Source organism: Leptodactylus fuscus, chromosome 7, assembly GCF_031893055.1.
Source record: "Leptodactylus fuscus isolate aLepFus1 chromosome 7, aLepFus1.hap2, whole genome shotgun sequence".
In the NCBI taxonomy this organism is placed as follows: domain Eukaryota; kingdom Metazoa; phylum Chordata; class Amphibia; order Anura; family Leptodactylidae; genus Leptodactylus; species Leptodactylus fuscus.
The window spans coordinates 145693072-145708882 of NC_134271.1; the positions used below are offsets into that span (position 1 = coordinate 145693072).

A 15811-nucleotide genomic window follows, 5' to 3' on the forward strand; every position below is an offset into this window, starting at 1 on the left:
ACTTGTATATAACTAGTAGTACTTGGCCCTATATCATACACTTCTATGTAATATCTGCTATAGGTATCCTCCTAGTTATATGGGGTACAGCACAAATATCAGTAACCTTAATGTTGCTGCATCTTTTCTGCAGGAATTGAGGATGGACTGTCACTTTAAAGCTAAAGCCCCACGTTGCGGAAACAGCTTTTTTTTTTGTTGCAGATTTTGTTTCGGCTTTTTAGCCAAAGCCAACAATAGCTACAGAGGGAATGGGGAATATATAGGACGTTCTTATACTTCTACCTCCTGCCTAATCCACTCCTGGCTTTGGCTCAAAAAATCGCAACAAAATCTGCAACAAAAAAAGCTGCATTTCCGCATTGTGGATTTTTAAAACTGAGGTATCCAGAATAAATGCCGCCATTAAATGTAATTCAGCTGTTGAGCATTGAGGGCGCAAGTGAAGCTAGTGAAGGAGACTGGTGACCTGTGGCTGATAACACCGAATCACCACCAAATACTGTATATACTCCATGGATTATCCTCAGCCGTCTTATATATTGGGGAATTATCTGACCTGTAATGTCTGCTGTGTAACTGCAGTAATAAAGAATGGCTGTCATAGTATAATGGAGGGGTCCTGGTGAAAGTGTCTGATTAGAGTGTAAGCTCTTAGGGGCAGGGACCTCTCTCCTCTTCTATCATTCTTCATGTGTTCTGGTTATATTTCATTTTACTTGTTACTTATCCATTTGTAATGCTCTAAACTATATGTTGGCGCTATATGAATAAAGGTATATATCACTACAGTATTGATACATAACTGATACTGACTACAGGGATTACTGGCCAAGTACCTTTTAAGCTGAGTTCATACGGAGATTTTTGGAGCGGATTTTGACGCGGGAATCCACACTATTACTTTTCCCTCTGGAGCTATCTAGACAGAAGTTATTGGGCAATATTTATGGGGATTGTCTAGGGACATTGTAATCTATTTAATAAAAGTTACATTTTAATCGCCTTTGGCCTCATAGTAAGGACCTTTTGTAGTATATCTTTCTTCCCCTCACTTGTAGCTTTCCAGGAAACATCAATGTGTAATGTGTAATGGACCCTGCAGACCTCAACCTTCTCTTGTTCTCATGCGATTTATTCTGAGTCCCTGTAGAGTAAGCCGGATATAACATTATCTTCACTCCATCAAATAGAAAATTTCTCATCTCTCTAGATTTCCTCAAAGCAATATGTCTGCCTTCTGAACTCAATACCTTAGCTATGATACTTCTTGGGGCAGCCCAAGTTGCAGTGTCAAGGATCTAAACAAACATCATGGAGTTCCACTCGCAGTCATCTATTGTACTAGGTTACACAGCAGTGAGGCCATATGCACACTGAGTTTCCGGGTGCAGTTTCTGATTCAATCCTCCCATTGACTTCAATGGGGTCCTTTTTCCACGTGTGACCAGCGAGAGGCCTGTGCATGCAGTCTGCAGCCCCCACCATTCACACATCCACAGAAGAAGCTACCACCACCTGCCACTTATAGTAGATGAGACACAACTAGGGTTGAGCGAACGTGTTTAGAAAAGATCAGATTCGGATTGACGATCGAGAAAATTTCACGATTGCAATCGGAATTCCAAACACGATCTTTTTAGGTGGGATCGAGATCGGTGATCATTTCCCACAATGCTTTGCTACTGGCCAAGCATTGTGGAAAAATCTAACAATGTTAGCCTTCACACTGAGTATACGCTCTGTTCATTCTGAGCGGAGTGTATACTCAGTGTGAAGGCTCCACTGCGGTTCCATAAGAATGAATGGAAGCAGCCGGCATACAGCCTAAACCCCCTGCGCGCCGGCTGCGTCTATTCATTCTAATGGGAGACTAGCTAACATCTCTAGTAGCTACTTACCTGCAGAGATGGCTGGTCCGGTGCCCGGTGTTCTCGTTCTTCTTCGCCCCGATGCCCCCACCTCCCAGGTTAGTGTTAAAGAGCTAGGAAGAAGGCAGGGCTTGTGGCTTAGGAGAGTGTGGACAGGTACAGATGTGATGTCTCCCGTCCCAGTACCCGCCCACACTCTCCCAACCCGCCCACACTCTTCTAACCTGGGAGGCAGGGGGCAGCGAGACGAAGAAGAACGAGAACATCGGGCACCGGACCAGCCATCTGTGCAGGTAAGTGGACACCAGGGGGGACTAAGTAGCCAGAGGATTAAAAAAAAAAATCTCTGGCTACTTAGTGATTAAAAAAAATCACTACACAGCGTGGATTCTAACAATTAAAGCATTCAATTGTTAGATTCCATGCTGTATAGTGAATAGGATTGTTTTTAAAATCCGATCTCCGATTAGTAAAAAATCCCATTGACTTGCATTGGGATCGAGATCGGGTTCGAATGAAAAATGATCGGAAATCGTATTTCAAAATCGATCCTGAAAAGTCAAGATCGGCTCAACCCTAGACATGACTATACCAGGACCACTCACTCCTACACCCTCTAACACGCTGACCTACAAAAGGTGACAAAATTAAACACTGGAAAATATTATTACATTAAAAGATTTAATACACACAAAGTACAGGTATAAAATAAAAGAGATGTAATAAAAGGAAACCATCAGCATGGCTGTGAAGATCTGCGGAGACATTTAGAAAGGTCACAAACTTTGTAACCTGAAAATGAGGAGGTTCTGAAGTCTATCAGTCTGGAGGCATGGACTCAGAAGTGTCTGCGCTCTCTGGCCCAATTCCTGTTTGCAGATTGTTATAAAACATGAATTATGACATCCACGGCTTTGAACTTATATTTTCCATGTGAGATATACAAAGATTTCCCTGGGAAATCAGGATGTCACAAGTAGCCATAGTGTCTAGTATGACCTCACAGGGGTTATCCTCCCCGGACCATCAGTGGAGCTAAGGATATTGTCTGACAATACATGCCACCTGAGAGAAAAGAACCCATTGATAACACTGTGTTGTTTCCACTAGGTTCAGCAAAGATTATAGTGGAGTGATCAAAGTAATACAGAAAAACTTACCTATCATTTTTCAGGATGATATTTTGGCAAATATAATACAGGACGATCACCGTTTTGTGGCACGTAAGGGCAAAACACTGGGCAATATGTTATCTCCTAGCCTTTTTCCAACCAATAAGGAGCTTATCAACAGGACTTGGCATGACATTTGGGGTTTCCACAGATCTGGGGCTCACAGATGTTCTGCTTGCCCTTTCGCCCACAAAATGTCAAAAAGAGAGGAACTCTAAATCTATATTAAATCTTAATTAAACTGTAGGTCCAAATCTGTAGTATATCTCATGTGGTGCACCAGATATAATTTATATTACGTTGGGTGCACTATTCGCCCTTTAAAGGTCAGAATAGCGGAACGCATTTCAGACTGTAGCAATACTAACCTTAATAAAAAATTTCTGGGGCTTCTAAACACTTTGCTCTTTGCCATCAAGACCAAATTTCATCTTTTTGATTTTTCAGCATTGAACCAATTAAAAAAAACACAACTTTCTGTGGATGTGGAAGTGGCTGTGATTAGACGCAGGGATCGTAAGTGAGGCTGTAGGACCGCGAACCCCACAAACTCTGCTATCACTATACTCTGGTTGGAGGGCCAGGGGAGCTGAGAGAACATAAAAAACACTTTTACTTACATCTCCAGCATTTTGTGAGCCTGTTTGGTTACATCCCAGACGTCACGTGGACCAGGCTGGCGTCATTATGTGTTGTGACACAGGCTGAAGTCAGTGGGAAGGGCGCTGGAGCCAGGTAGAGGTAAGTAACATTGTTTTTTAAGTTTGTATCATCTGAAAAGATGCCAAGGTGTAATAATTGTTCATAGGTTGTCCACAATGGGGAATGATACTGTGGGAAGGGGCGACTATGGGACATAATACTGTGTGCAGGGGGCCACTACAGGGCATAATACTGTGTGCAGGGGCCACTATGGGACATAATACTGTGTGCAGGGGTCACTATGGGGGATAATACTGTGTGCAGGGGCCACTATGGGGGATAATACTGTGTGCAGGGGCCACTATGGGGGATAATACTGTGTGCAGGGGACACTATGGGGGATAATACTGTGGGCAGGGGCCACTATGGGGGATAATACTGTGTGCAGGGGCCACTATGGGGCATAATACTGTGTGCAGGGGTCACTATGGGGGATAATACTGTGTGCAGGGGCCACTATGGGACATAATACTGTGTGCAGGGGACACTATGGGGGATAATACTGTGTGCAGGGGCCACTATGGGGGATAATACTGTGTGCAGGGGCCACTATGGGACATAATACTGTGTGCAGGGGACACTATGGGGGATAATACTGTGGGCAGGGGCCACTATGGGGGATAATACTGTTTGCAGGGGCCACTATGGGACATAATACTGTGTGCAGGGGCAACTATGGGGCATAATACTGTGTGCAGGGGCCACTATGGGGCATAATACTGTGTGCAGGGGCCACTAAGGGACATAATACTGTGTGCAGGGGCCACTATGGGACATTATACTGTGTGCAGGGGCCACTATGGGGGATAATACTGTGTGCAGGGGCCACTATGGGACATAATACTGTGTGCAGGGGACACTATGGGACATAATACTGTATGCAGGGACCACTATGGGGGATAATACTGTGTGCAGGGGCCACTATGGGACATAATACTGTGTGCAGGGGCCACTATGGGACATAATACTGTGTGCAGGGGCCACTATGGGACATAATACTGTGTGCAGGGGCCACTATGGGACATTATACTGTGTGCAGGGGCCACTATGGGACATAATACTGTGTGCAGGGGCCACTATGGGACATAATACTGTGTGCAGGGGCCACTATGGGGGATAATACTGTGTGCAGGGGCCACTATGGGGCATAATAGTATGTGCATGAATGCAGTTTGTGCATGGGTGTTGGTCGGGGTCAGGGGGTCCCCCATGTCAAATGTTCGCCTTGGAGTCCAGCCATTCCTAGTTACACCACTGTATATATCACAGTCTTGCTTGATCTTGACCCTTTCTAGTTTATTCTCAGCCATTTTGACTGTAGAAACCACCAAGTTAATCCACAAATACTGTAAGTAGTCAGGAGTCCAGTGTATGGACATTACAGGTTTCTTTACAATATTATCAGACAATAATCTTATACAATGTTCATAACCATTAGTCAGTCCTCCTTATAAGTGAGTGTATTCTAATGTGAGAGTTCAATAACCATCAAGACAATGTATGTGAGTATGATGGGTGGTAGCCAGGAGTGCAGGTACAGTCCTATGAAAAAGTTTGGGCACCCCTATTAATCTTAATCATTTTTAGTTCTAAATATTTTGGTATTTGCAACAGCCATTTCAGTTTGATATATCTAATAACTGATGGACACAGTAATATTTCAGGATTGAAATGAGGTTTATTGTACTAACAGAAAATGCGCAATATGCATTAAACCAAAATTTGACCGGTGCAAAAGTATGGGCACCTCAACAGAAAAGTGACATTAATATTTAGTAGATCCTCCTTTTGCAAAGATAACAGCCTCTAGTCGCTTCCTGTAGCTTTTAATCAGTTCCTGGATCCTGGATGAAGGGATTTTGGACAAACAATTCAAGTTCAGTTAAGTTAGATGGTCGCCGAGCATGGACAGCCCGCTTCAAATCATCCCACAGATGTTCAATGATATTCAGGTCTGGGGACTGGGATGGCCATTCCAGAACATTGTAATTGTTCCTCTGCATGAATGCCTGAGGATTTGGAGCGGTGTTTTGGATCATTGTCTTGCTGAAATATCCATCCCCGGCGTAACTTCAACTTCGTCACTGATTCTTGAACATTATTCTCAAGAATCTGCTGATACTGAGTGGAATCCATGCGACCCTCAACTTTAACAAGATTCCCGGTGCCGGCATTGGCCACACAGCCCCAAAGCATGATGGAACCTCCACCAAATTTTACAGTGGGTAGCATGTGTTTTTCTTGGAATGCTGTTTCTTTTTGGACACCATGCATAACGCCTTTTTTTATAACCAAACAACTCAATTTTTGTTTCCAAAATGAAGCTGCCTTGTCCAAATGTGCTTTTTCATACCTCAGGCAACTCTATTTGTGGCGTACGTGCAGAAACGGCTTCTTTCTCATCACTCTCCCATACAGCTTCTATTTGTGCAAAGTGTGCTGTATAGTTGACCGATGCACAGTGACACCATCTGCAGCAAGATGATGCTGCAGCTCTTTGGAGGTGGTCTGTGGATTGTCCTTGACTGTTCTCACCATTCTTCTTCTCTGCCTTTCTGATATTTTTCTTGGCCTGCCACTTCTGGGCTTAACAAGAACTGTCCCTGTGGTCTTCCATTTCCTTACTATGTTCCTCACAGTGGAAACTGACAGGTTAAATCTCTGAGACAACGTTTTGTATCCTTCCCCTGAACAACTATGTTGAACAATCTTTGTTTTCAGATCATTTGAGAGCGGGCTGCCCATGTTCGGCGACCATCAAACTTAACTGAACTTGAATTGTTTTGTAGAAAGAAATGGTCCAAAATCCCTTCATCCAGGATCCAGGAACTGATTAAAAGCTACAGGAAGCGACTAGAGGCTGTTATCTTTGCAAAAGGAGGATGTACTAAATATTAATGTCACTTTTCTGTTGAGGTGCCCATATTTTTGCACCGGTCAAATTTTGGTTTAATGCATATTGCGCATTTTCTGTTAGTACAATAAACCTCATTTCAATCCTGAAATATTACTGTGTCCATCAGTTATTAGATATATCAGACTGAAATGGCTGCTGCAAACACCAAAATAGTTAGAACTAAAAATGATTAAGATTAATAGGGGGGCACAAACTTTTTCATAGGACTGTATATATTTGGCAGTATATCCTTATCTATGGATGGCGGAGGCTCTTCAGTCTTGTAGCTCCATCCTTCATTATGTTGTAGACATAATGTTATCCATTAGCACACACATTCAGCTCTACTTCATCGGGCTAATAGAATGCATTGGCCAATCAGCGCTGGCCAATGCATTCTATTAGCTTGATGAAGCAGAGTGTGCACAAGGGTTCAAGCGCACCCTCGGCTCTGATGTAGCAGAGCCGAGGGTGCACAAGGGTTCAAGTGCACCCTCGGCTCTCCTACATCAGAGCCGAGGGTGCGCTTGAACCCTTGTGCACACTCTGCTTCATCAAGCTAATAGAATGCATTGGCCAGCACTGATTGGCCAGAGTACGGAATTCGGCCAATCAGCGCTGGCCAATGCATCCCTATGGGAAAAAGTTTATCTCACAAAAATCACAATTACACACCCGATAGAGCCCCAAAAAGTTATTTTTAATAACATTCCCCCCTAAATAAAGGTTATCCCTAGCTATCCCTGCCTGTACAGCTATCCCTGTCTCATAGTCACAAAGTTCACATTCTCATATGACCCGGATTTGAAATCCACTATTCGTCTAAAATGGAGGTCACCTGATTTCGGCAGCCAATGACTTTTTCCAATTTTTTTCAATGCCCCCAGTGTCGTAGTTCCTGTCCCACCTCCCCTGCGCTGTTATTGGTGCAAAAAAGGCGCCAGGGAAGGTGGGAGGGGAATCGAATTTTGGCGCACTTTACCACGCGGTGTTCGATTCGATTCGAACATGGCGAACACCCTGATATCCGATCGAACATGTGTTCGATAGAACACTGTTCGCTCATCTCTAGTCACCAATAGTGCAAGTTCCACCACTTAAATAGATGAGAGGCGTCTGTAATTTACATCATTGGTAGACCTCAACTATGAGAGACAAAATGAGAAAACAAATCCAGAAAATCACATTGTCAGATTTTGTAAGAATTTATTTGCAAATTATGGTGGAAAATAAGTATTTGGTCAGTAACAAAATTTCATCTCAATACTTTATTATATCTCTTTTGTTGGCAATGACAGAGGTCAAACGTTTTCTGTAAGTCTTCACCAGGTTGGCACACACTGTTGTTGGTATGTCGGCCCATTCCTCCATGCAAATCTCCTCTAGAGCAGTGATGTTTTGGGGCTGTCGCTTGGCAACACGGACTTTCAACTCCCTCCAAAGGTTTTCTATAGGGTTGAGATCTGGAGACTGGCTAGGCCACTCCAGGACCTTGAAATGCTTCTTACAAAGCCACTCCTTCGTTGCCCTGGCGGTGTGCTTTTGATCATTGTCATGTTGAAAGACCCAGCCACGTTTCATCTTCAATGCCCTTGCTGATGGAAGGAGGTTTGCACTCAAAATCTCACGATACATGGCCCCATTCATTCTTTCATGTATCCGGATCAGTCGTCCTGGCCCCTTTGCCGAGAAACAGCCACAAAGCATGATGTTTCCACCCCCATCCTTTACAGTAGGTATGGTGTTTGATGGATGCAACTCAGTATTCTTTTTCCTCCAAACACGAAAAGTTGTGTTTCTACCAAACAGTTCCAGTTTGGTTTCATCAGACCATAGGACATTCTCCCAATACTCTTCTGGATCATCCAAATGCTCTCTAGCAAACTTCAGACGGGCCCGGACATGTACTGGCTTAAGCAGTGGGACACGTCTGGCACTGCAGGATCTGAGTCCCTGGCGGCGTAGTGTGTTACTGATGGTAGGCTTTGTTACATTGGCCCCAGCTCTCTGCAGTTCATTCACTAGGTCCCCCCGTGTGGTTCTGGGATTTTTGCTCACAGTTCTTGTGATCATTTTGACCCCACGGGGTGAGATTTTGCGTGGAGCCCCAGATCGAGGGAGATTATCAGTGGTCTTGTATGTCTTCCATTTTCTAATTATTGCTCCCACAGTTGATTTCTTCAATCCAAGCTGGTTGCCTATTGCAGATTCAGTCTTCCCAGCCTGGTGCAGGGCTACAATTTTGTTTCTGGTGTCCTTTGACAGCTCTTTGGTCTTCACCATAGTGGAGTTTGGAGTCTGACTGTTTGAGGGTGTGCACAGGTGTCTTTTTATAGTGATAACAAGTTTAAACAGGTGCCATTACTACAGGTAATGAGTGGAGGAAAGAGGAGACTCTTAAAGAAGAAGTTACAGGTCTGTGAGAGCCAGAAATCTTGATTGTTTGTAGGTGACCAAATACTTATTTTCCACCATAATTTGCAAATAAATTCTTACAAAATCAGACAATGTGATTTTCTGGATTTGTTTTCTCATTTTGTCTCTCATAGTTAAGGTCTACCTATGATGTAAATTACAGACGCCTCATCTTTTTAAGTGGTGGAACTTGCACTATTGGTGACTGACTAAATACTTTTTTGCCCCACTGTAGATTATATATATCATGTTTAGTTGTCACTCCACAACCAGTATATAGACATAGAAAAGAAAGAAATGTTGATAATTCATGACATAAAGGCCAAATCCATTGGATAAAAAGATAATTCCACTTATTTATTAAATACTCAAAAGAAACATTACTACAACTATGAAAAATAAAATATTTAGTCCCAATATGAGAAGATAGCGTGGCTGTAAATGAAATATCACTCACAGTGCTAGCTGGTTAACGTGGTATAAACTCCAGTCCTTGGGGAAATGAATCATCCAAGTCGACCCCTCACAGCAAACACGTAGACAAAATGAATAATGGATAACATAGCGCAGGTCACTTAGTATTCTACACTATGTTTTATAGATAGGTTCCTAGGAGCCCTGACAGTGTTCTACACTATGTTTTATAGATAAGTTCCTAGGAGCCCTGACAGTATTCTACACTATGTCTTATAGATAGGTTCGTAGGAGCCCTGACAGTATTCTACACTATGTCTTATAGATAGGTTCCTAGGAGCCCTGACAGTATTCTACACTATGTTTTATAGATAAGTTCCTAGGAGCCCTGACAGTATTCTACACTATGTTTTATAGATAAGTTCCTAGGAGCCCTGACAGTATTCTACACTATGTTTTATAGATAGGTTCCTAGGAGTCCTGACAGTATTCTACACTATGTATTATAGATAGGTTCCTAGGGGCCCTGACAGTATTCTACACTATGTTTTATAGATAGGTTCCTAGGAGTCCTGACAGTATTCTACACTAGGTTTATAGATAGGTTCCTAGGAGTCCTATGAGTATTATACACTATGTTTTATAGATAGGTTCCTAGGAGCCCTGACAGTATTCTACACTATGTTTTATAGATAGGTTCCTAGGAGCCCTGACAGTGTTCTACACTATGTTTTATAGATAGTTTCCTAGGAGCCCTGACAGTATTCTACACTATGTTTTATAGATAGGTTCCTAGGAGCCCTGACAGTGTTTTACACTATGTTTTATAGATAGGTTCCTAGGAGCCCTGACAGTGTTATACACTATGTATTATAGATAGGTTCCTAGGAGCCCTGACAGTATTATACACTATGTTTTATAGATAGGTTCCTAGGAGCCCTGACAGTGTTCTACACTATGTTTTATAGATAGGTTCCTAGGAGCCCTGACAGTGTTCTACACTATGTATTATAGATAGGTTCCTAGGAGCCCTGACAGTATTCTACACTATGTTTTATAGATAGGTTCCTAGGAGCCCTGACAGTATTCTACACTATGTTTTATAGATAGGTTCCTAGGAGCCCTGACAGTATTCTACACTATGTTTTATAGATAGGTTCCTAGGAGCCCTGACAGTATTCTACACTATGTTTTATAGATAGGTTCCTAGGAGCCCTGACAGTGTTCTACACTATGTTTTATAGATAGTTTCCTAGGAGCCCTGACAGTATTCTACACTATGTTTTATAGATAGGTTCCTAGGAGCCCTGACAGTGTTCTACACTATGTTTTATAGATAGGTTCCTAGGAGCCCTGACAGTGTTATACACTATGTATTATAGATAGGTTCCTAGGAGCCCTGACAGTATTCTACACTATGTTTTATAGATAGGTTCCTAGGAGCCCTGACAGTATTCTACACTATGTTTTATAGATAGGTTCCTAGGAGCCCTGACAGTGTTCTACACTATGTTTTATAGATAGGTTCCTAGGAGCCCTGACAGTGTTATACACTATGTATTATAGATAGGTTCCTAGGAGCCCTGACAGTATTCTACACTATGTTTTATAGATAGGTTCCTAGGAGCCCTGACAGTATTCTACACTATGTTTTATAGATAGGTTCCTAGGAGCCCTGACAGTATTCTACACTATGTTTTATAGATAGGTTCCTAGGAGCCCTGACAGTATTCTACACTATGTTTTATAGATAGGTTCCTAGGAGTCCTAAGAGGTTACTACATAACGTTTTAAGCCAATTTAAGGTTTGAATCGTACCAAACTTGTTAGTTCCCAAAACAAATCTTGGATCCCAGCAACCCAACCCTAATATTAAATGAATCCTGAACCATTTGTCCATCTCTACTAGTCACTTACCTTCTTGTATGAGAACCAGCCCTATAAACAGAATAGAAGAAGAGTTATCAGATAGAATATAGTCCTGGTACATTTCTACATTGGAGGATATTACAGGTTAGGGTCGCCTTTACAGTAAATGTATAACTAATAGATTATTACTAGAACCCAATAGACTTATCTCTAATAACTACAACTTACGGTAGGTTCACACCTGCGTTCTTCTTTCCATTCTGTGCTTTCCGTCTTCTGCATGCCAGAAGACGGAAAGCACAGAACGGGTCCGGCCGTGAGCGTTTTATACTCTCCGCCGCGAAACCGGATTTTTTTATCCGGACACAGAGTACTGCATGTTCGACTCTGTGTCCGGATTATAAAACCCGGTTTCGCGGCGGAGAGCGCAAAACGCTCACTGCCGCTCACGGCCGGACAGCTTTCTCACCCATTCAAATGAATGTGTATGAAAGAGTCCTGCAGGTTTCCGTCTCCTGCTCTGTTTTAGGCAGGAAACGGAAACCTGCATAACGGAGTTCACAACGCTGATGTGAACGAGACCTTACTCTATTTAATAAAACAGAGCTTTTATTTACACCTAAAAATCTCATTATTCCTCGGGATGGACATAGGAGTCCGTCATTGAAGGGATCTTTGTTTTTAATCCATTGTTTTGTATAATTAAAAATAAAATAAAAAAAATAATAATTAGAGATGAGCGAACAGTGTTCTATCAAACCCATGTTCGATCGGATATCAGGCTGTTCGAGATGTTCGATTCCCCTCCCACCTTCCCTGGCGCTTTTTTTGCACCAATAACAGCGCAGGGGAGGTGGGACAGGAACTACGACACCGGGGACATTGAAAAAAATTGGAAAAAGTAATTGGCTGCTGAAATCAGGTGACCCCCATTTTAGACGAATAGTGGATTTCAAATCCGGGTCATATGAGAGTGTGAACTTTGTGACTATGAGACAGGGATAGCTGTACAGGCAGGGATAGCTAGGGATAACCTTTATGTATGTGGGAATGTTATTAAAAATAACTTTTTGGGCCCTATCGGGTGTGTAATTGTGTTTTTTGTGAGGTAAACTTTTTTCCCATAGGAATGCATTGAGCAGCGTTGATTGGCCGAATGAGATACAGAAGACGTGCAGAGACTCAGCAGTGTTGAGCCAGTTCTGCTCAACTACACCATGTGCCGGTCGGCTCTGCTGTGCAAGCTCGGCACACACTCAGCTCTGCTGATTTTGTATATTGATTCTGTATACTGGCCAATCAATGCTGGCCAATGCCAGCGGTGATGCAGAGCTGAGTATGTGCCGAGCTCGCACAGCAGTGCTGACCGGCACACGGTGTAGTTGAGCAGAACTGGCTCAACACTGCTGAATCTCTGCACAGCAGTGGTGAGTGTGTGCACTCTCTCAGCATGGCTGTATCACCGCATACCCATAGGAATGCATTGGCCAGTCTCCAGCCAATCAGCGCTGGCTCTGCGGAGGAGGCGGAGTCTAAGGTCGGACCTGAATGGAGACTGGTGTGGAGCGATCTTAGACTCCGCCTCCTCCGGCAGAGCCAGCACTGATTGGCCGAAAGCTGGTCAATCAACGCAGGCCAATGCATTCCTATGGGTATGCGGTGATGCAGCAGAGCTGAGCGAGTGCACACACTTACCACTGCTGTGCAGAGACTCAGCACTGTTGAGCCAGTTCTGCTCAACTACACCGTGTGCCGGTCAGCACTGCTGTGCGAGCTCGGCACACACTCAGCTCTGCATCACCGCTGGCATTGGCCAGTATACAGAATCAGTATACAGAATCAGCAGAGCTGAGTGTGTGCCGAGCTCACACAGCAGTGCTGACCGGCACATGGTGTAGTTGAGCAGAACTGGCTCAACACTGCTGAGTCTCTGCCCAGCAGTGGTGAGTGTGTGCACTCGCTCAGCTCGGCTGCATCACCGCATACCCATAGGAATGCATTGGCCAGTCTCCAGCCAATCAGCGCTGGCTCTGACAGAGGAGGCGGAGTCTAAGGTCGGACCTGAATGGAGACTGGTGTGGAGCGATCTTAGACTCCGCCTCCTCCGGCAGAGCCAGCACTGATTGGCCGAATTCTGAAGACTGGCCATTCAACGCTGGCCAATGCATTCCTATGGGAAAAAGTTAGCTTGCAAAAATCGCAAGCTGACATTGATTTCCATGTAATAAAGTGACTTATATGCCCCCAGACATGCTTCCCCTGCTGTCCCAGTGTCATTCCAGGGTGTTGGTATCATTTCCTGTGGTGTCATAGTGGACTTGGTGACCCTCCTGAGACGGATTTGGGTTCTCCCCTTAACAAGTATATGTTCCCCATAGACTATAATGGGGTTCGAAACCCGTTCGAATAGTCGAACAGTGAGCGGATTTCGAACTTCGAACATTTGGGTGTTCGCTCATTAATAATAATAATAATAATAATAATAATAATAATAATAATACACTCTGTCCAATGGTAAGTGAGATTTGTCTTTAACCTGGATATATTGTACTTATTGTTCTTTCCGGTATATTTTGCATTTTATTTTTCTCCATTCTCTGAATAAATTCCTGCTGTCAGTAAATGGGGACATTTTTATTATATTCGCTTCTGCACACAAACTCATCTGCGTGGACTTCAGATTTGGGTTCAGAGAGAAATGAAAAATGTGTGAGTAATAAAAAATGAATGGGTAAAAAATGTCACCCCTCATATAGCTTGCACTGCAATAGAGCCAAATCTCTGCAGTTTTGCGTAATGAGCGTGTTGTGGGCGTTGATGATCCGCCTGCTCCGGCATTTTGGCAGCTCTCAAATTGGCCTGCCGCTGAACTTGTTCCTTGCGCCGTGCTTGTGATTGTTCCGGCATCTCAGCAGCTTGCTGGGACGCCATATAATGAATTTGTTGCTGGCGTCGATGATCCACCTGCTGCTCTAAGAGCAGCTTGATGCCTAGCTTGCTCAGTCCTCCTCAGCTCTGTTTGAGGAGAACTCTGTTGACTTCTGGCTACCTTCATAGCTCTTGTTTTTTGAGAATTTCTCGACAGATTTTTTCTTTCCTGGCATGTTTAAAACTGGGAAACTGACAATTTGAATTAAAGGGGTTTTCCCATCTCAGTGCCTGCAGTTTGTGCTTCTCACTTCCTGTATTTGACTCCCCTCTCCCTCCTCCCTCTGGCTGAACAGGACACAGAACTCTTATTCAGATCAGATAATATGCAGTATGTTTGTACAGAATGGACTCAGTGTTATCTGTGTGTTTACATAGAGAGATAACAGACCTGGCTTTATCAGCAAACGGCAATTACCTGAGTTGCCCTCCCAGCAAAAACAGTTTGATATAATATATGAACATAAATTCATAACAGTTTGATATAATATATGAACATAAATTCATAACAGTTTGATATAATATATGAACATAAATTCATAACAGTTGTGAAGCCAACATATCTATGTACCAAATTTCACAGCTGACAGACCTGTGCACAGCCGTATAGAGGACATAGGATGGGAGACTTGGTGTATAGTCCAGTAACTTGTAGTAATGTCTGGGATTTATAGGAGATTATTAACCCCTTCTTATAATTCCCCATCACAGACTGAAAGACATGAAGATCTTTGTACTTACAGAGTAATAAGGCGGACGTCTCTGTGGACATGATGGATGGAGACAAGGCTGCCCGGACTAACAGGACAAGTTGGTTTCTCTCTGTATTTTGTTTTGCAAGTTACAGGAAGGAAGGAAGTAGAAAGTAAATTAGACCATAACTATAAATAGGTGTGAGCTTGACCATAAGGTGTAGGATTAGAACTGTTATGAGCGTAGATGAAGCCCTGTGTGATATTTCCTGTGATGCCTACACAGTGTTGCGGTTCTGTCTATATATATATATATATATATATATGAAAATAATATTTTAACAATGATCGCTGGACTGCAGACACTGCAGTGAGGTCCACAAGCCCCAGGGGGGAGGGGAGGCCGTGTGCCTGAAAGGCTAACCACCAGTTAACTGCACTGGCAGTGGTGTTTGTGCAGTTCCGGTGTGAATTGGCTGCAATGAGGTTTACACCAGTTGACTTCACTGGGCAAGTGTTTGTGTGCAGCTTAAATGTGAACAGGCGGCAACAATGGTTCACCAGTAACTTGCTGGGGAACTGCACCTGAGTATAGGCTGCAACTTAGGCTGCCAAGGGTTAAATGTCACCTCTGGTCAGAAACACAAAGGGCTCCACAATAGCTGGGGAGCTACAATAGTACTGGACAGAACCAACAGGCTATTCAGTTCCCTACCCGCAGTACCCAGGAATCCTAACTAGAATACCGGAACTGGCAACCTGGCATTAACAGAAACCTAGCCCTAACCTCCTGTCTCAAAGTAATAGTCAAAGTGTGAGCACCGGGCGGGCGTCGGCTCACACTATTTAATG

General features: G+C 43.4%; 1 protein-coding gene across 1 annotated transcript in view; it reads right to left on the reverse strand.

Annotated features, from left to right (window-relative positions):
• The window catches only part of LOC142214623 (Fc receptor-like protein 5), a 384847-nt gene that overhangs the window by 334108 nt on the left and 34928 nt on the right, over positions 1-15811 (reverse strand). The window lies entirely within an intron of this gene.